This window comes from Ammospiza caudacuta, chromosome 6, assembly GCF_027887145.1.
Source record: "Ammospiza caudacuta isolate bAmmCau1 chromosome 6, bAmmCau1.pri, whole genome shotgun sequence".
NCBI classification, from domain to species: domain Eukaryota; kingdom Metazoa; phylum Chordata; class Aves; order Passeriformes; family Passerellidae; genus Ammospiza; species Ammospiza caudacuta.
Genome location: NC_080598.1, coordinates 57812802 through 57829758, shown reverse-complemented (window position 1 = coordinate 57829758; position 16957 = coordinate 57812802). Strand labels below are relative to the sequence as shown.

Sequence of the window (16957 nt, the reverse complement as noted above, 5' to 3'; positions counted from 1 at the left end):
ACCACACTTGGATTGTATTCAATGCTTCACACCCACCTACCTATACCTGCTCCTCTATTAAAATTTCCCACTAAGCTGCTCTTCTGTGCTGTTTTTTCTGCTGATCTTTCAAAATCACCACATTTCTATATGAAGTCTCTGCTGCCCACGGAGGTTTTTCAGGTACACAGACATTAATTCACTGGGAGCATGCTTGGCAATTTCTGCCAGTCCCCTGCATGCCCTGTAAGCCGAGCCGCGATCGCTGCGGCCTGCAGCTCACTAATCCTCTGTTTTAATGCCTGATTAGGTCCTAAATCCATCATTGTGAGAGAGATGTGGCTGTGGGGAGGGCAGGAGGATTTCATCCTCTCAGCTGAGAGTTAAGCTGCTGGAGGCTCACCAGCCTGGTGCTGTACCAGTGTATTAATTAGCTTGCCTGGAAATTTCGTCAGTGCTGCTCAGTGAGGTTGTGGGAAGGTCACACAATCCATTAGAAGTGCTGTGCTTCAACCTGAAGTCATTACATTTGACACTTAGCAAATCTCTAGGAAAAAAACGAGTCAAACAAAGCATTAGCATAAAAAAATATTTAAAAAACTCAAGTCCCCACTTCAAGCAGCATGTGAAAGAACACAAAATCATGATAATTAGCATCTTTGTAGCTCCTTAATTACAAGGATCTTGCTTCTTCATTCTGCAAGTGAGCTCTGAAGGGGCTGTAAGCTTGGTGCACTAGTGGCCATCACTGCACTTTGCATGGGGGAAACATCACCACTCTGCCTTGCATGGGGAAAACACCATTAAAGATGGTTTAAGTTATCTTCCCCTAAAAGAAGACACAAAGTCCCTGATGGATGTCTCCATGTCCCAAACCCTATGAAATTAAATTGCCAGTAAAGGTGTCATTTTATTGCTTAATATGCAGCACTGCAGTATGAATGAAAAATACATGCCATCCTCCCAGGCTGAGAGGAGTAGCCAATACCCCAGAGGGCTGTGCAGCCCTCCAGAAAGACCCCAACAGGTTGGAGAGATGGGCAGAGAAGAAATTCAACAAATGCTAATTTACTATTTTATGATACTATATTATATTAAAGAAAATACTAAACTAACTATACTGGAGAATACAGAAAGGATACTTACAGAATGCTAAAAAGATTAAAATGAAAACTTGTGACTCTTTCCAGAGCCCCAACACAGCTCGGCCCTGATTGGTCATTGAGTCAAAACAATTCACAGAAACCCAATGAAACAATCACCTGTTGGTAAACAATCTCCAAACACATTCCACATGTGAGGACAACACAGGAGAAGCAAATGAGATAAGAATTTGTTTTCCTTTTTCTCTGAGGCTTCTCTGCTTGCCAGGAGAAAATCCTGGGCAAAGGGATTTTTCAGAAAATATGATGTGACACTATGGATCAAGAATCAACATGCAAAACTGATGTATGGGAAACTCCACCCAAACATGAGGAAAAACTTCTTTACTTCCAGTGGCCATGCTCTGGAACAGATGCCCAGAGAAGGTGAGGAGTCTCTCTCAATGAAAATATTCAAGAACCATCTGGATGCAATCCTGTGCCATGTGCTCTGGGATGGTCTTGCTTGAGCAGGGAGGTTGGACCAAAATACCCTATGTGGTCTCTTCCAATCTTACCCATTTTGTGATTCTGTGATCCTTGCAAGAAAAAACAAACAAACAAACAAAAAAACCAAAACAAAACAAAACAAAAACGTGGAATTAAATAGCAAAAAAGAATTTGTTTGAATTTTCCATATATGTGTAAGACAGTCACCTGCCTGCCCTTCTTACCAGAGAGTGCCACCTCTCCAGTAAAGCAGTATGGCTGCAGTACAGACAGCAGGCAAGGGCTTAGCTGTCACATAAAACAGGTGACAATTTTTAATCTGAACTTCCTCCTGTACTCCCAAACCCCTGCTCTGCCTGCTTATGCCCCTGGGAGGTGGGAATGTGCCATCTGAAACAGAGCTGGGAGAGCTGGCATGCGTGTCCCGGGGCTGGGACAGGTGACAGATGGCAGCTGGTGAAGCTGCAGTAAGTCCATCACGTTGGAATGCAGGTGAGCCCAAAGCAGCCAGGCAGGCTGCCACAGAACCATCAAATCATAAAACATCCTGAAATAAATAGAACCACAATGATCATTGAGTCCAGCTCCTGTCCTGGGCACAGGACAACCCCAGGAATGAAATCCTGCGTGCCTGGGAATGCTGGAAGGGTCTGTGGGAACAAATCCTTCTCTCCCACCTTTGCTACAAACATTCTTCATGTCACCTTGTCCATCCCTTCCCCTCACAGCTGTGGTACACAGTGCGTACCACACCACAATCATTTTAGAGCTGTGCCTGCATCATATGGACTGCATTAAAAACTTACTCAAGCCCTTCCTTGAGCTGTGTTTCCAGATGCTCTTTGCAGCATGCAGTTCATAAGCAGTCAGGCTTTAGCCTTGTTTTGTCTGTATTGCACGTGGTAAAATGAAATACAATCAAACTGGATCACAAGGTAGCTGTTTTTGCAAAGAGAAAACTGTTTAAAGCTGTTTAAAACAGTTTAAAGCTCCAAGGCTGGAGCTGACAGTCAGGAGCTGGCTGGGGAAAAGCCGCTGCTCCCCACTCCTGTTGGGAACACCAGAAATGCAGGGCAGGACAATTCACAGCAAAATCAAAGGAGGGCAGAGGAGGGAGCACAGCCAGTCCCTCCTGCGCTGAGGAGCTATCACAGCTCCAGCTGGAAGAGGGCAGCACGTGTTTTATTTAATGTTTTGTATCACTCCACGCTGAGGCCGCATTTCTGAGAGCAAAACAAATGGGCAGCAAAAGCAGGGAACCTCTGCTGCAGCACCTGTGCCTGGCCTGGAAATTCAAAGTTTGGGTCTAGATCCAAACTCTCCCCAGGTGCCTACGGACCTGCATTTTAAGTTTTAGATTTTGTTCATTTCTATTTATGCTAAAAAAAAAACACCAAAGAGAAAAGGCTTAGCATGCATCTATTAGCAGCTGGCCTCAGCTTTTTATGCTATTGTAAATGAGGTCAGCAGGGCTCTGCAGAATATTATCATAAGGTTGCAATTAGCAATGAGACTTATGCCACACACATTTTACATTAAAGGAAGCAGTTGCAGTAAAAGGCTGTTCAATTCAGACATCAAAGCACACGGTTCATGTCAATTAATAATACAGCAAAATATAAACTTGAGATGCACAGACACACCAATAGTTCATTTTTTAAAAGAACCAGCATTTGTTGAGAAGTTCAATCACACTTTATATTAATTTTCCATTTTTGAATATTGTATTAAAGTGCATACATTTATTATTAGCTTGAGTACAGATATGATTTACAAGGGTATTAATGTGTCAGGGAAAATCAGAAGTTATACATGTGTAAGAACATGTCAAGAAAAGGCATTTTGTTAAATAAAATGCTTTTTCAAAGTAAATCTAGTAAGCCATTAAATTTTATTAAATACTTAACCATAAACTAGCCTGTCAGTCTATTTACCAGTTGCTCTTTTCCTATAACCCATTTAGATGTGCTGTTTAGGACTGGAACCTTGCAGAATAAGGTGACTAGAACACTTCAGATTTTTGAGTTTATTGCTAACACCTGGATGCTGTTCTCCCTACAGCCAGTGAGATCAGTTCACTAGCTATAAGTGGAAAAAAGATTGGGTCCTCTCTTTTAAAATAATGTCACCAAGGCTTCCATATTTAAATAAATTTATATGGAAGAGATGGCTGGCAAAAATATTGAGAATACAGGGAAGACTGAGCTGAATATATTGTGGTAAGGTTAGTATTTTAGATCTTTGCCTTGTTTAATTTTTAATGTATTCATTTTGCATTTCTATACAGCATCTTTCAACACTGGAAGAACTGGGCTAAATTTAGTTCCAGTTAATGGGAGCTCCTTACTGAGCAAGTGAGGGCTGTGAATTCATTTGACAAGATCTGCATGAAGGGCTGTGGCAGCACAAAGCAACTTCCAGAGAGCCCCAAGGAGAGGCTTGGAAGTCAGTGACATTAGATGAGAAATGCAGGCAGTCTGGATCAGGGGGGCTGCAGGGGCCCTTCCCAGCCACAGCCAGCTCCAGGCTGCTGTTTTCCAGGCTGGAGCCTCGTGGAGGACAGCAGTGCAATTTTCCTCAGCCCCCCCGTTGAGACTGATGGTGGATTTTGTGTGTGTGTGTTACAGCATCCTGTTTTCCACACTACCCCAGTGGGATGAATTGTGGCAAGAAAACCTCATTGCAGGACTGCTGAGTATTGGAAGTGCTATGGCAAGAGAAAAGCAGCAAAGAGGAGCCTGTAACATAGCAAAAAGCATCCCAGGTGGTTCCACAGGCTGAAAACAATCCTCAGACACGATTCTGTGAGGGAAATGTTGGCACTGCAAGGGAAATGCCAATGGTGCAAGGGAAATCCCAGCTTAACCATGGAGCCCTGGTGGTGGGAGCTCTTGGATCCTCTTGTCCTGTGAGCCACACGCCAAAATCTGCTGCTCTTAGGTGACAAGCATCCAAAGAGCTGGATCCAGCAGCCATCCCTCCATCCCTCCATCCTGCTGATACCCTGAACAAGGCTTGCTCACTGCTGGGCACACTGGTTGGCTCAGCTGGAGCCTGTTTTTGCCCTCCACACTGCGGATTTTGCTAACCCAGAAGAGCCTGATCTGCAGTTCTGGAGGGGGTCTGTGCTCCATCTGCTCAGCAGCAGCATGAGCTGCTGGGGGATCACCACTGGTGCAGATTGCTGTGATCTGCTGCCCAGGTGTCGCCCAGCTCTGCACAGGGACACAGCCCAGCCATGCCCTGTGTCCCTCAGTGTCATTCCACCCTGAGGATGGGCTGCAAGAGGGAGGCTCTTGCCCTTCTCACCCACTGGCATGAGGGTAAAAACATGAATTACCCATCACTTACCTCTCTTCTCAAACTTAACAGTCCATGAGATGGCTGTACAGCCACGGGCATAAATAAAAGCTTTGCACCTCACTCCTCAGACAGCCACAGCAGCAGCCTGACATTGGGAGTACTCTGTGTAAGGCACTTGTCTCTTTCTTGGTTTTGCTGTTATTTTTATCCTGTTCTTTTACTGCATCTCAAAACAATCTGCAGAGTCTTAGCTAATTTGGCTTCATTTACTGCAAGGATTTCGACAATCAGTAAACCAGACCAAAGTACTGTTCTAAATGTCTGGTGTATAACGTGGATAGTCTTGAATCAATTACAGTCAGCAGAAATTGTGTGTGTACAAAAGTGAAGCCTGGTTCTAGCACTAAACCCCTTTCTATCTCTATGTTTTTCCCAGGAACTTTCCAGGAAGTTTCCAGTTTCCAGGAAGAAACTTTCTCAACAAGACACAGAATCCATGATTTTACACTCTGCTTTCTAGAACCATAAAATCATACAATAACCACAGAAACTCCTGACACTATAAAAAACAAGGCTCAGCAAGAGCCTTGAGAATACTCTGTCTGCTCTGTAGCTACAGAGCTGTTCCTCATGTGTTTCAGTAAAACCCTTCCTTCATTTGCTCAGATTTTTCTACTAGCATAATCACAAGTTTGGAATAGTTTAAATCAGGAAAAAGATTTGCAAAGTCCATCCTAAAATATTCTTCCCTTCTCTTAGGCAGCAATTTGCTGTAATACAACATATGAAATAATTGCATTATAGGATAAATTCACATCAAACGTCAGTTGTTCCAATTGATCCAACAGTTTTCCCCAATTAATCTTTCTGTAATATAAAAATTAATCAAGTAATTTTATAGATTTCCAAGGTGAGCTTCTGAATTAATTAATCCAGGTTTTTATATTTCTGAGGTGGATTTATAGTGCTAAAGAGTAGGTGTGTGTGTCAGTTTAAATAATCAGACTAAATTATTCACAGTGTATACATAAAGTTGCAAAATATTAATCCTAAAGAAAACACCTTAGAAGAATATTTAATGATTATTTTCCTATTATTTGAGCAGTTTTGAAAGGCATTTTTCATGGGTACAGGGTGTCAAGTAAGAAATATTATGGTGTTTTGCCTTTGGGAGGGATTGTGCTCTTATTTTCCAGCTTGTGAGAGGCCTGGGGTGAAATGTCCAAGCTGTTCTGGCTGTCACAGCCACAGAATTCCACTCTGAAGTGTGCAAAGATTCCCTCTGAGCTGTTCCTCCCATTACAAGTTCTCTTCAAATAACAGAAACAGCTTGAGGAACCCTCCAGCTGCAGGGCCATGCAATGCTGCCTTGGACAAGCTGCAGAAGAGGACAGGAGCAGAGGAGGAATGAAATCCAGCTGATGTGCTTGGACTGGGGAAATTCCGAATTCTGCGCCCCGAATTTCGCGGATTTGCTTTAATCAGTCCCGAGCTCTGCTCAGCTGAGCTGTCCTAAATCCTGGTGTAAGCAACGTGAGAGGTGTTTGGTAAGGCTGAGACAAGGAAGGCTTGTTTGCCTGGGCTCTTTCCACAGGCAAGGCAGAGAGAAAAAGGCTTTTCCAGGAGGACAGCTGGGGCTGTGGGTGCACTGAATCGATCTCAGGAACAGATGCTGAAAGAGCAATGTCTCCTCCTCCAGTCTGTCTGCTCCCTCGAGCTTGCTCTCACACTCACCAGGCTCTCCCACCAGCCAGATCAGCTTTCTAACTCTGAAGAACAAGATTCCCTGTTTTTCTGCTGGGTTTGCTGCCAGGGTGTGGCTGAGCTGGCCATGGGGTGACCTGGCCTTCTCTAGGCAGGGCTCATCTCTCAGGGTGATGAGCAGTGCTTTGAGTCACTGAGCATCTTCACAGAACTCTCACTTACAGGGCATCACCATAATTCTGCATTACATGTATGTACCTCTAGCTAGCAACATCTTTATTCACCATAATTCTGCAATACATGGATGTAATTTTAGTCAGCAATATCTTTATTCACCATAATTCTGCATAACATGTATGTACCTCTAGCTAGCAATATCTTTATTCACCATAATTCTGCATTACATGTATGTACCTCTAGTTAGCAATATCTTTATTCACCATAATTCTGCATTACATGTATGTACCTCTGCCCATCAATATCTTCATTCGCCATAATTCTGCATTACATGCATGTACCTCATCCATCAATATCTTTATATATTTATCAATGTGTATATATGTTTAAATTCTTACCATAAAGACACACACACCTCCCATATTTGCCTAAGAAGGGGTTACATAAATGCATAAAAAAACTACATTGAGGAGCAGTTTGTTTAAAAAGTGTTGCTATGGCTGCAGGGGCTTTTGTGTACAGCTACTTAAAACATGGGCTTGTGCAGGATGAAGTGACAGACAGATTTGTATTTTTGTGTGGTCAGACTGCCACTGGCTCAGCTCTGCTTGCTGGTTATAACCAGGGGCAGCATCCCTCTGATGTCCTGGGTGAGCAAGGCTGGAGCTCAGCACTCAGCTCTCTTCAGGCAGCTGTGAGTCAAGCAACTGCTCTGGAGCTGTTTGTTTGCTTGAGAAAGGAGGTGGATGTGTGTCATTTCCTTGCCTGGACACATGAGCGTCATTTTCCTTTCTCTTTTTTTTTTTTTTTTCTGTTTTGTTGGGGGGTTTTTGTGTTTTGTTTTGTTTTTTAATGAGACAGCAAATCACTTGCTGCAACACAAACTGCATCAGAGGGCTGAGGCTTCTGAGCATGAAAAGACTGAAGGGACTGAATTTTTAACGGGTCTTCATCTGAAATCCTAAAAATTCCAAGAAGCATCTGAAATGTCAGGGCACTTAAAATTGTTGTCCTTGGATTACACAAGGGTAAAGCAGTCAGAGAGCTTATCAAATCATGAAACTTAACTTGTGAAATGTGGGAGCAGAGTGTGGGGCTGAAGGAACTGCAGCAGAAGTGAGTTCAAGGAAGAGCAAGTGAGTGCTTGGCAGACCTGGAAGGAATATTGTCCATCTCTATGGATGGTTCAGCCTGAGCCATTCTGTGACTCTGTCCCTCAGCTTCCCCAGGAATCAACAGGCAAATGCTGTGTGCAGCAAACAGACCCCAATCCTGTGAGGCCCTCTCTGGTATTTCACATCAGATCTGCCAAAAATGTCTGCCAAAAGTCAATTTGCAATTGTTTCTATAGCTGTGTCTTTATAACGGGGCCATTAATTATCCTCCATGTTGTTTATGAAACAGTTGCAGTGATTTTCAGATTTGGCCTGTCCATGCTGACATCTGTGCTCCAGAGGTGCATGCACCGTCCTCTGCTGCCTCTGAGCTCCACCTGGGCACAGTCTTGCTCAGGTGAGCTCTCTGGAGCTGCAGATCCTCCCCCAGCAATCACAGCAGACCAGGGCCTGAAGGTTTTGCTCCAGGGATTTCAGACATGACACATGCCCAAGCTTCTCATTTAAGAGACAGGGATAGGGAGATCAGGATCATACTTGGCTGGTTTGGCTAGAAAGTACCTTTCTATCTACGAGAAAGATTCTGTCTGCCATCACAGCCTTTATAACCTGAAATGCTGATTACATTTCTATGGGAGAGAGCCTGTGCCCATAGCTGTGCCAGCACTGCCATACCTGCTATCCACCATCAGGTGGAAATACTCAAGAGAAATAAAGAAAATGGGTCAATCATTATCTGGGAGGAAGTGTAGCAGAAACAGAACAACTCCCAAGGGGCCTTGGTACGCTGTGAGGTAAACACAGCACATCCTTAAAAAAATGTGTGAGTCTGTAGTCTGAGCTAAACGATCATTCTCTGTGAGCAAACAGGACAAGGCCTGGATCTGAGCACTGCATCAGGCCATCCTGTTCATTAGGCTGCTGATGGACACATGGCACACTTGTCTGCCCATGTTCAGAGTTTCCAGGGCCAGCATTTCTCCCTAGACCCTCCTTGGTCTAAGCCACCATGTCCTCAAAGGGAATGTCTCTCCCAGCTTCCACCTGAGAGGTTTGTCAGGAAGAGAGCAAGTGAAAATGCTGATATTAAGGTAATGCCTTCAGAGTCAGGAATCCTGTAGTATAAACCTTGTTCCTGTTCACCTGCTCGTGCAGATGATTTTCAGATGTAGGGCATGAACAGTCCCAGAAAGGGTTAAAAATCAGGCTGGAAGTCACTCAGACTGTCCCAAACCTTCCTCACAGACTGGTGCTGGCTGCCCCCTGTCTTCAATGCTCTGAATATTCCTCATGCAAGAGTGCACACACCTCCTTCCTCAGCATGATGCTGTCACATATTTTGAAAGAAAAGAGTGGATTTTATTCCTAAGAAAAAGCCCCAGAGGGGGCTGAGGCCCTCTCTTGACAGGGTGCAGAATATGGGTCCTAAATGGATAAAGGCCCAGGCTAACAGCTCCATAAGGTGCTTCATTACTGCATGGGGATGAAGTTTATGCAGTTATTTCTTCTCTTCCCCCAGCAACCTGGTGATCCTGGGCAGCACAGGGAGGACCTGCTCCTTGTCTGAGGAGCCCAAGCCCCCAGCACTGATGGTGGGTTTCTCTGTGAGCTGTGGGGTTACTCTGCTGTGGTAATGACACACTGCCACCAGCTCCTGAGCTTGCAGTGCTGCAGGGATGCTGACAGGGCTGGCTGGGTGCAGCCAACACAAACCACAGGTCTGCAGCCCAAACCAAAGTGTGTTGTGCAAACTTAGTGGGAAATGACACAATTTACACACAAAGCACTGTTTGAGCACAAGGAGGAGTTGTTGGGCACTGACTGAGCAAACACACCACTGCTGGCTCATCTCTGTGCTGGTGTTCACAGGGGTCCCAGGATGAGGGAAGAGATGAGGATCTGACTCCATGTTTCAGAAGGTTTGATTTATTATTTTATGATATATATTATATTAAAACTATACTAAAAGAATAGAAGAAAGGATTTCATCAGAAGGTTAGATGAGAATAGAAAAGGAATGATAACAAAGGCTTGTGTCTGACTGAGACAGTCTGGACAGCTGGGCTGTGATTGGCCATTAATTAGAAACAACCAACATGGAACAATCACAGATCCACCTGTTGCATTCCACAGCAGCAGATAATAATTGTTTACATTTTGTTCCTGAGGCTTCTTAGCTTCTCAGGAGAAAAAATCCTAAGGAAAGTATTTTTCATACAACATGTCTGTGACTCATCTCTTTGGCCCATCAGCTCCTCTGTTGGTTACTGAGATGTTAAATGCCCATTGGAAGAGCTGGAGCTCCTGAATATTGCCTTTGTTACCCTGAAGCCAGGGTAGGAAGAAGAAGATCACCAAGCACTTGCCTGTTTGTGTCTCACATGTGCCTGAGAAACACACACCAGGCTCTATGTTTATGGTTTATGTTGCATTATTGGTTTATGTTGCACTATTGTACCACTCACAGTGACATTACACTATTCCAAGCAGGCAGTATTTTGCAAAAATCAATAACCATGTTCATTAATAATGGCTAAAACCTTCACAGACATGTTTTGTCCCAGAGATATCAAAGTACTTGGCAAGCGTAGCATAGGAATAATTCATGCTCCTATATTCTTGTATTAACTTACTGGAAATATTTATGTAGAAGAAGGAATAGGAACATTTGCTTATTTCCTACCAATGGCAACAGAAAAGATGAGTGAACTTGTGTGGTTTCTTTTCAGTAAAGACCTAGCACTCCTGGCTTGACTGGATGCAATGCTGGCAATCCATTTAATTCTCTTCTTTGCTCTAATTTCTGTGAGACAAGGCTCCTCCTGGGTCTGTATTTCTGTGCTTTTGATACCCTGCTGGATTAGATTCACTGAGTTAAGGGAGGTGGCTCAAGATCCCTATCTTCACATTTGGCATTGTGCTAGAGCAATCAGAAGGAAGAACTGTACCAGTGTAGAGAGAAGTCTGTGTATAAAGGCAGAATTAATGAAACTGCTCCAGAATCTTCCACAAGTGTGTGACACCATCTCATTTCCTCTTACCCACCTGTGTAACCTTTAATTCTTTAATTTTACTCCACTGGTATCACAACAGGAGTTCTTAGAGATTGGAATGTCAATGAAACAAGCAGGTTATGATGTATAAGTGAGACATTTGTGAGGGTGAAATATTGGCCACTTCTGCTGAATCCCCAAATCATCATTCAGTAGATCCTGAAATCTGGGCCAGACAAAATTGTTTCTTGTGCACGTTTCAGATAAAATGACTGGGCACAGCACACAGAACTATGAACACAGAAGAGAACTGAAAGGAATAATAGATGAGAAATCACAGAAACATTAAAAAATTCATTGGAAGGGACCCCTAGCTGTCATCTAGTTCAGGTTTTTCCTCAAAGCAGGGCCAACTATATGGGTTTCTGTGGACCTTGCCTAGGTTTTCACTGTCTTCCAGGATGGAGATTTCCCATCCTCTGCCTTGCCCAGTGCTTGTCAGTGCTCCTAGCAATTCTCATTAGCAGGTGAGCTTCTCACTCTCCTGCTTTTGTCCATTGTGTTTTTCCTATTGCTGTGCACCTCCAGGAAAAGCCTGACTGCATCTTCCAGTACCCTGCCACAAGGCAGCTGAAGAGAGCAGGAAAATCACCCTCAGCTTTTGCTTTTTAGGGCTGAACAAGCCCAGTTCCCTGAGTCCCTCCCTGTACATCATGTTCTCCAGATTCCCACCCATCCTCTCTGCTGAACCCTCTCATTTTTAGGCCTTTTTGAATCAAGGATAAACAAGTCCAGCTGGGCAGTGACCCACTGTCCAAATTGTGCCCTACTAGAGAGAAGAACAACAGCACTGAGGTTATCGGGGCATTGTCAGAGCTCTCTGGGCTCCAAAACATTCCTCCAGAACCAGCAATTTCTAAAACACAGCAGCCTCTGGATCCAAAGGGCTCGTGAGTGTGGCTGCCAAAGTAGTTCTTAATTTCTGCTCATTGCAGTTATTGCTACAGGAACATTGCTGGCAAAACATTTTCTCCTGGAGTCTTTCTGGAGCACCTGCTTCACTCCCCATGTGTGCAGGCAAGAGCCAGGACAGATGCTCAGGGAGAGAAAGAGCTGAAACCCCAAAGCTCACAGAGCTGACGCCCTTTATCACAAAAGAGGCCACCCAAGTTCTTGTTTTAAGCGAGGAGGCAGGAAAAAGTCTTTGAAGAAGAAGCAGCTTCCTTAAAGTGTTTAATGAAACTCTTTCCACAGAGAATATTAAAAATGCATGGGTGGAGTGAGAGAGAAAGAATTCTTATTTATGTATAAAGTTACACATGGAGACAATGTCCAAAATTACTGAAAAAAAAAGGGGTCTGTGTGTCTCTGTTTTCCTGAGTTTTGACAGCATGTGTTTAGTATTATGGCTAGTCCATTATAGGAGCCAAAGTTAACATCTTCCAAAGCATAAGGGGTTTTTTGGGTTTTTTAAAGCTCAGTTAAATTCTAGCACTTCAAACCTACTTAAACATGGCAAAATAAAAATCTCTGGAAAGTCTTTATTTAGTTTTCTGTAGTCGAAACAATTATGCAATTGGATAAGCAACCAAGTCAGTTCAAATTTGTGAAATGCTGCATTACAGGGCAGGATGAATTACATTTGATCCTGGAGAAAAAAGCAATATAAGAAATGTAGTGGGGTTTTTTTCCCCATTAAGAAAGGACAGACACACAGGTCTAGTCTAAAAGGGTTTTGCTGTAGCTTGAGGAAGCAAACCTAGAGATTTAATGGGATGATGCATCATGAGCATCTCCCAGCACAGAGCTGCCACAGGACAGCTGGTGGCTGCAGAGGGGAGCTTTGGAGGCTGTGCACAGCTCTGGCACCCCAGTGCACAACATTCCAGTCACTGAGGGTGCTCTCTCTGGGTTTTATGTGCCCACAGTGCACATATAATGCACTGTGTTGGAGTGAGCAGGCTCTGGAGGCAGCAAAGGGGAGACAGGAGAAGTTTGTGCCTCCCCATCCTCTTTTCAAGCAACTCAACCATCAGATCAGCAAGATGGTAAAGCACATATGTGCTTCCCAAATGGCTTAAGCCGCTTTACAAAAACCTCATTTTGTTTGCTGAATAAGAGCTTCCACTTTTAAGAAGATCTCTTTAAACCAAGCTGCTGGGAGCTGGGAGCTTCAACTCCCTGAAGGGTGGCTGTGGTGAGCTGGGGGTCGGTCTCTTTCTCCGGGCAACAACAGACAGAACAAGAGGACACAGTCTCAAGCTGCGCCAAGGGAGATACAGGCTAGAATTAAGGAGGAAGCTTTTCACAGAAAGAGTGGTCAAATACTGGAATCATCTGCCCAGGGAGGTGGTGCAGTCACCATCCCTCGATGTGTTTAAAAAAAGACTGGATGTGGCACTTGGTGCCATGATCTAGTTGAGGTGTTAGAACATGGGTTGGACTCGATGATCTTAAAGGTCTCTTCCAACCTAGAAATTCTGGCATTCTGTGATTCTGTGAGTGTGGATGTTCTGTCAGGGGCTTTCTGTGGAGCTGCTGGTAGGAACAGTGTAAAAAGGAAGGATGTAGAACTGTTGTTTTAAGGAGTATTTCTTATGTAGGAAAGGGCAGAAAGCTAAAAGGGATGATATTTCCCAAAAAGTAAGTCCTGTAGGGGGACACAGTATGGGTAAATGAAGGTGGTGTAGAATGTAATCTTGTCCCCCAACAAGCTGCAGCTGAACCAATTACCAAAGATTAGGAGCAGGCCTGATCTTAACAGGCCACACCTGTAGCAAATAAGAACAAGTGGTATAAAAGTGTGGATTGGTGGGATGTGGAATCAGATGATTGCTGTAAGGACTAAGAAGAGTTAGTGCTCAGAGGAATTGCTTACAGAACACATTGAGGAGGTATGAAACTCTGATGGCATGGAATCCTTCCACTATAATGATAGTAGAACTCTTGCTATATAAGATAACAAGTCCTCCCATGTGGTCTCCCTGCTGCTGGCCCCAGCTCTGAGCTGGCTGGCCATGGGACATCCTTGCTGTGGTGCTGTGCTGTCAGAGCTGCCCCTGAGGCACACTGGAACAGCAGGGCATGGGCAGGCTCATCTCCTGCTGCTTCTGCCAGGACCAGATTGTCTGCTATGGTCTTCAGTCCAGGATTAACAGATTTGGATTCTTTTTCAGGTAGTAATTGCCTAAGCAGATGTAATACTGCTATGTATTGTTGTCACTGGGTGCATCTTAAGCAATTTTCTTGTCTTAGGGTTTTAAAGACAGAGGTCAGGACAGTGCAGCACTTCATAATGCCCAGAGAAGGGGACCACTGAAAGCAAGAGCTGTGATCCCTTCCAGAAGTCAGCTCTGGCAGGACAAGAAAAGCACAAAGCTGGTGGAGTTTCTCACCTCGTTCCTCCCTCGTCCAAGGACAGTTAATTCCATATGGTTTAAAGCAGGGAAATTGAACAAGAAGCAAAAAAGCCCCTTAATTAAAACCTGAGGGATTCAGCACAGACTCCATGCCACCCGATGTCAGCCAGAGCTTCCATCCATCCTCAATTTCCTGCAATTTGTTTCATCTCACCAAAACAGCGAGTAACAAATCACCTTCTCAGATAGCACAGAGAGATGATAGCCATAATTCCAACAGCAATTGGAAACAAAATGTTATGGAGGGCTCCTTGGGTAAAGAGCAGCCCAAGCACAAAGATGAATTCTGGTGGTTTCTTACATGAGCAGAGCAGTTCAGTTTTTTAAGCCAGCAGAATGAGGAAAGCACTGAATTGCTAGCTTGATTGATAGTGGCATTGTCCAGGCTGCCAAGTATTTAGCAGCTGATAGCTAATTTGTACAGCTTCTTTTATCTGACTGATCCAGTATATTTTCCAGACTTTAAGGGGAAAACATGGCCCGATCCAATTTCTGTATTTTCAGAGAACTGACAGAAGAGACAAGCCCAATTAAACACGGGCACATCTTTTTTCTTCACCTAAGGCCAGGAGAACACAAATCACAGGAAAAGCCATGAATTTTCAGTGCTTTTAGGGCTGGATGGATCAGGTAATCCCCATCCAGCGAGCCAAGGAAAAGAAAGGAGAACAAGTTTTCCTGCAGATCATCCCTGCAATGGCACAGAGCCATTGTCACAGAGTCATGTCTTCTGTCACAGAGTCACCTCACTGGAGTGTTTGCTTGGTTCCCAGCTTTGGCCCCTGAGTTTTACTGGTTCACAGCTTCCTTGCCATTACAGTCTCTCCACCTCACTCTCTAAGTGAAACTCAGAAAGGAAATATTTTTGACAGCCTGCCTGCTCTGCAGGGGTGTTTGGGTTGGTACAATATTAGCTGCTTTCTCTCTTTGAAGTATTATAATATTATTAATCTTGCTTTTACCTGGCCACCATTCTCCAGTGTTGCTCAAACTTTGCAGTAGGACCTTGGATACACTTAGGTGCAGTTCCCTTAGGAGGACAAAAGCAGCAGTTTTGTAATTGTCACAGTTTCTCCAGCCCTGTTACAAATCCCCCCATTCCCCAGGCAGGCAGACACAACCTCAGATTTAAAAGCCTTACAAGATACTGTAGATTTGATTAAGTAGGTTAAATAGACACAAAGATGAAATTTGCAGAGGCCTTCCTGAGAGGCTGCTCAGTGGATGGGAACAAGGGCCTCCTCACTAATTTCATCACTTGAACCTCTCTGTGTTTCATCAGGCAGAGATGCTGGAGGGAAACCAAGTTATCCAAAACTGCTGTGAGGGTCCTGTGAGTGCTCTCCAACACTGAGCTCCTACATGGATTTAGGTAACCTATTATAAATCACTTATTTAAGTTCCAAAACAACCTCTCCTTCCTTCACTGGCTTCTTAGAAGAGCACAAAGCAGCAAAACCAGCTGGACTCTGGCCCTTGGTTGAGTTCTCTGCCTTTCCCCGTCCCAGTAAAACCCCAAGGATGTGACAAAACCAGCACTCCTCACTGTGACTGTGCTCCCTAGAGCCTTTCTCAGCCTGGAAGCAAAGCAGATGAGCAGTGGATTTATTCCATACAAGAGGCACACACACATCTCTCACCCTCAGCAGACCCCTCCCAGCAATCTCCCCCATAGGCAAGCCATCAATACAACCACAACTTCTTCCACAAATAAGCTTGTGTTGCTAAATATAAATGCCTGCTAGGTCAGGAAGTCCTCTGACAGTTCTCTCTGACGGAGACAAGAAGCAGATTCCTGGGGGTAGAGGTAGGAAATGCAGCACATACTGAGTTACCTGTTCCCTGCTTTACCATTCCAGCCTAGATCCCTGCAACCAGTGCTGTGGGGACTGGGAATTGCAGGGAACATCTGAATTATCTTATTCAAGAGCTCTCAATGGACTTCTTCTCCCTGAGTTTGTTGAAACCTGTGCAGGCTTTTGTCCTCCACAACATCCTGCAGCAATGAGTCACGACTCAGTTATGCATTGTGTGAACAAGTGCTTCCCCTTGTTTATTCTAAAATAAATCTGCTACTTGCTCTTTTCACTGGACACCCTTCAGTTCTCATGTATAACAAATAATGCCCTGTTGTTCCTCAACCACCTCTTTGTGACTGTAAAACCCTCTTAATTTTCTCCCCTTTAATAATTCCTCATGTTCTTCTCATTTATTGCTATTTTTGCTTTATTGCTATTGAGTGCCCCAATGCCAGGAATCCAACAAGGCCAGTGTTCTCAAATGCAATCCAATATTTTCTGCCTGACCTAATAATGATCTTTATGAAGTGGATCAATTACTTCATGACCCAAAGGCAAAAGTACCCATGAAAAGTTTAAAAAATCCCCTTGTGCATCACTTTAGGATGATGTAACCTGCAGGAAGATACCACTCAGCTACTTCAAAATGCACCAATTCTTGTACCCAACCCATTTTGTTACAGTTAGTTTAGACAGCAAAACTGAGCTCAGCTGGGTGAATCTCTTGAGCATTGACAGAACTGTCTCCTGGCTAAAAAACCCCAACACCTTGATTTTGTTTTGTACAATAATATATCCTTGCCAATATTAGTCCAAAGTACAGCTCAGCAGCATTCAAAGGAGATAATTGATGCCCAGTTCTCACCAACTTGACTC

At 44.1% G+C, this 16957-nt stretch overlaps 1 long non-coding RNA gene across 1 annotated transcript; it reads left to right on the top strand.

The window, feature by feature from the left end:
* The first annotated feature begins 13810 nt into the window (after positions 1-13810).
* On the top strand, positions 13811-16274 carry LOC131559389 (uncharacterized). Its single transcript, XR_009274871.1, has 2 exons — positions 13811-14039; positions 14119-16274. It is a non-coding gene; the product is annotated as an uncharacterized LOC131559389 (long non-coding RNA).
* The last annotated feature ends 683 nt before the right edge of the window (positions 16275-16957 follow it).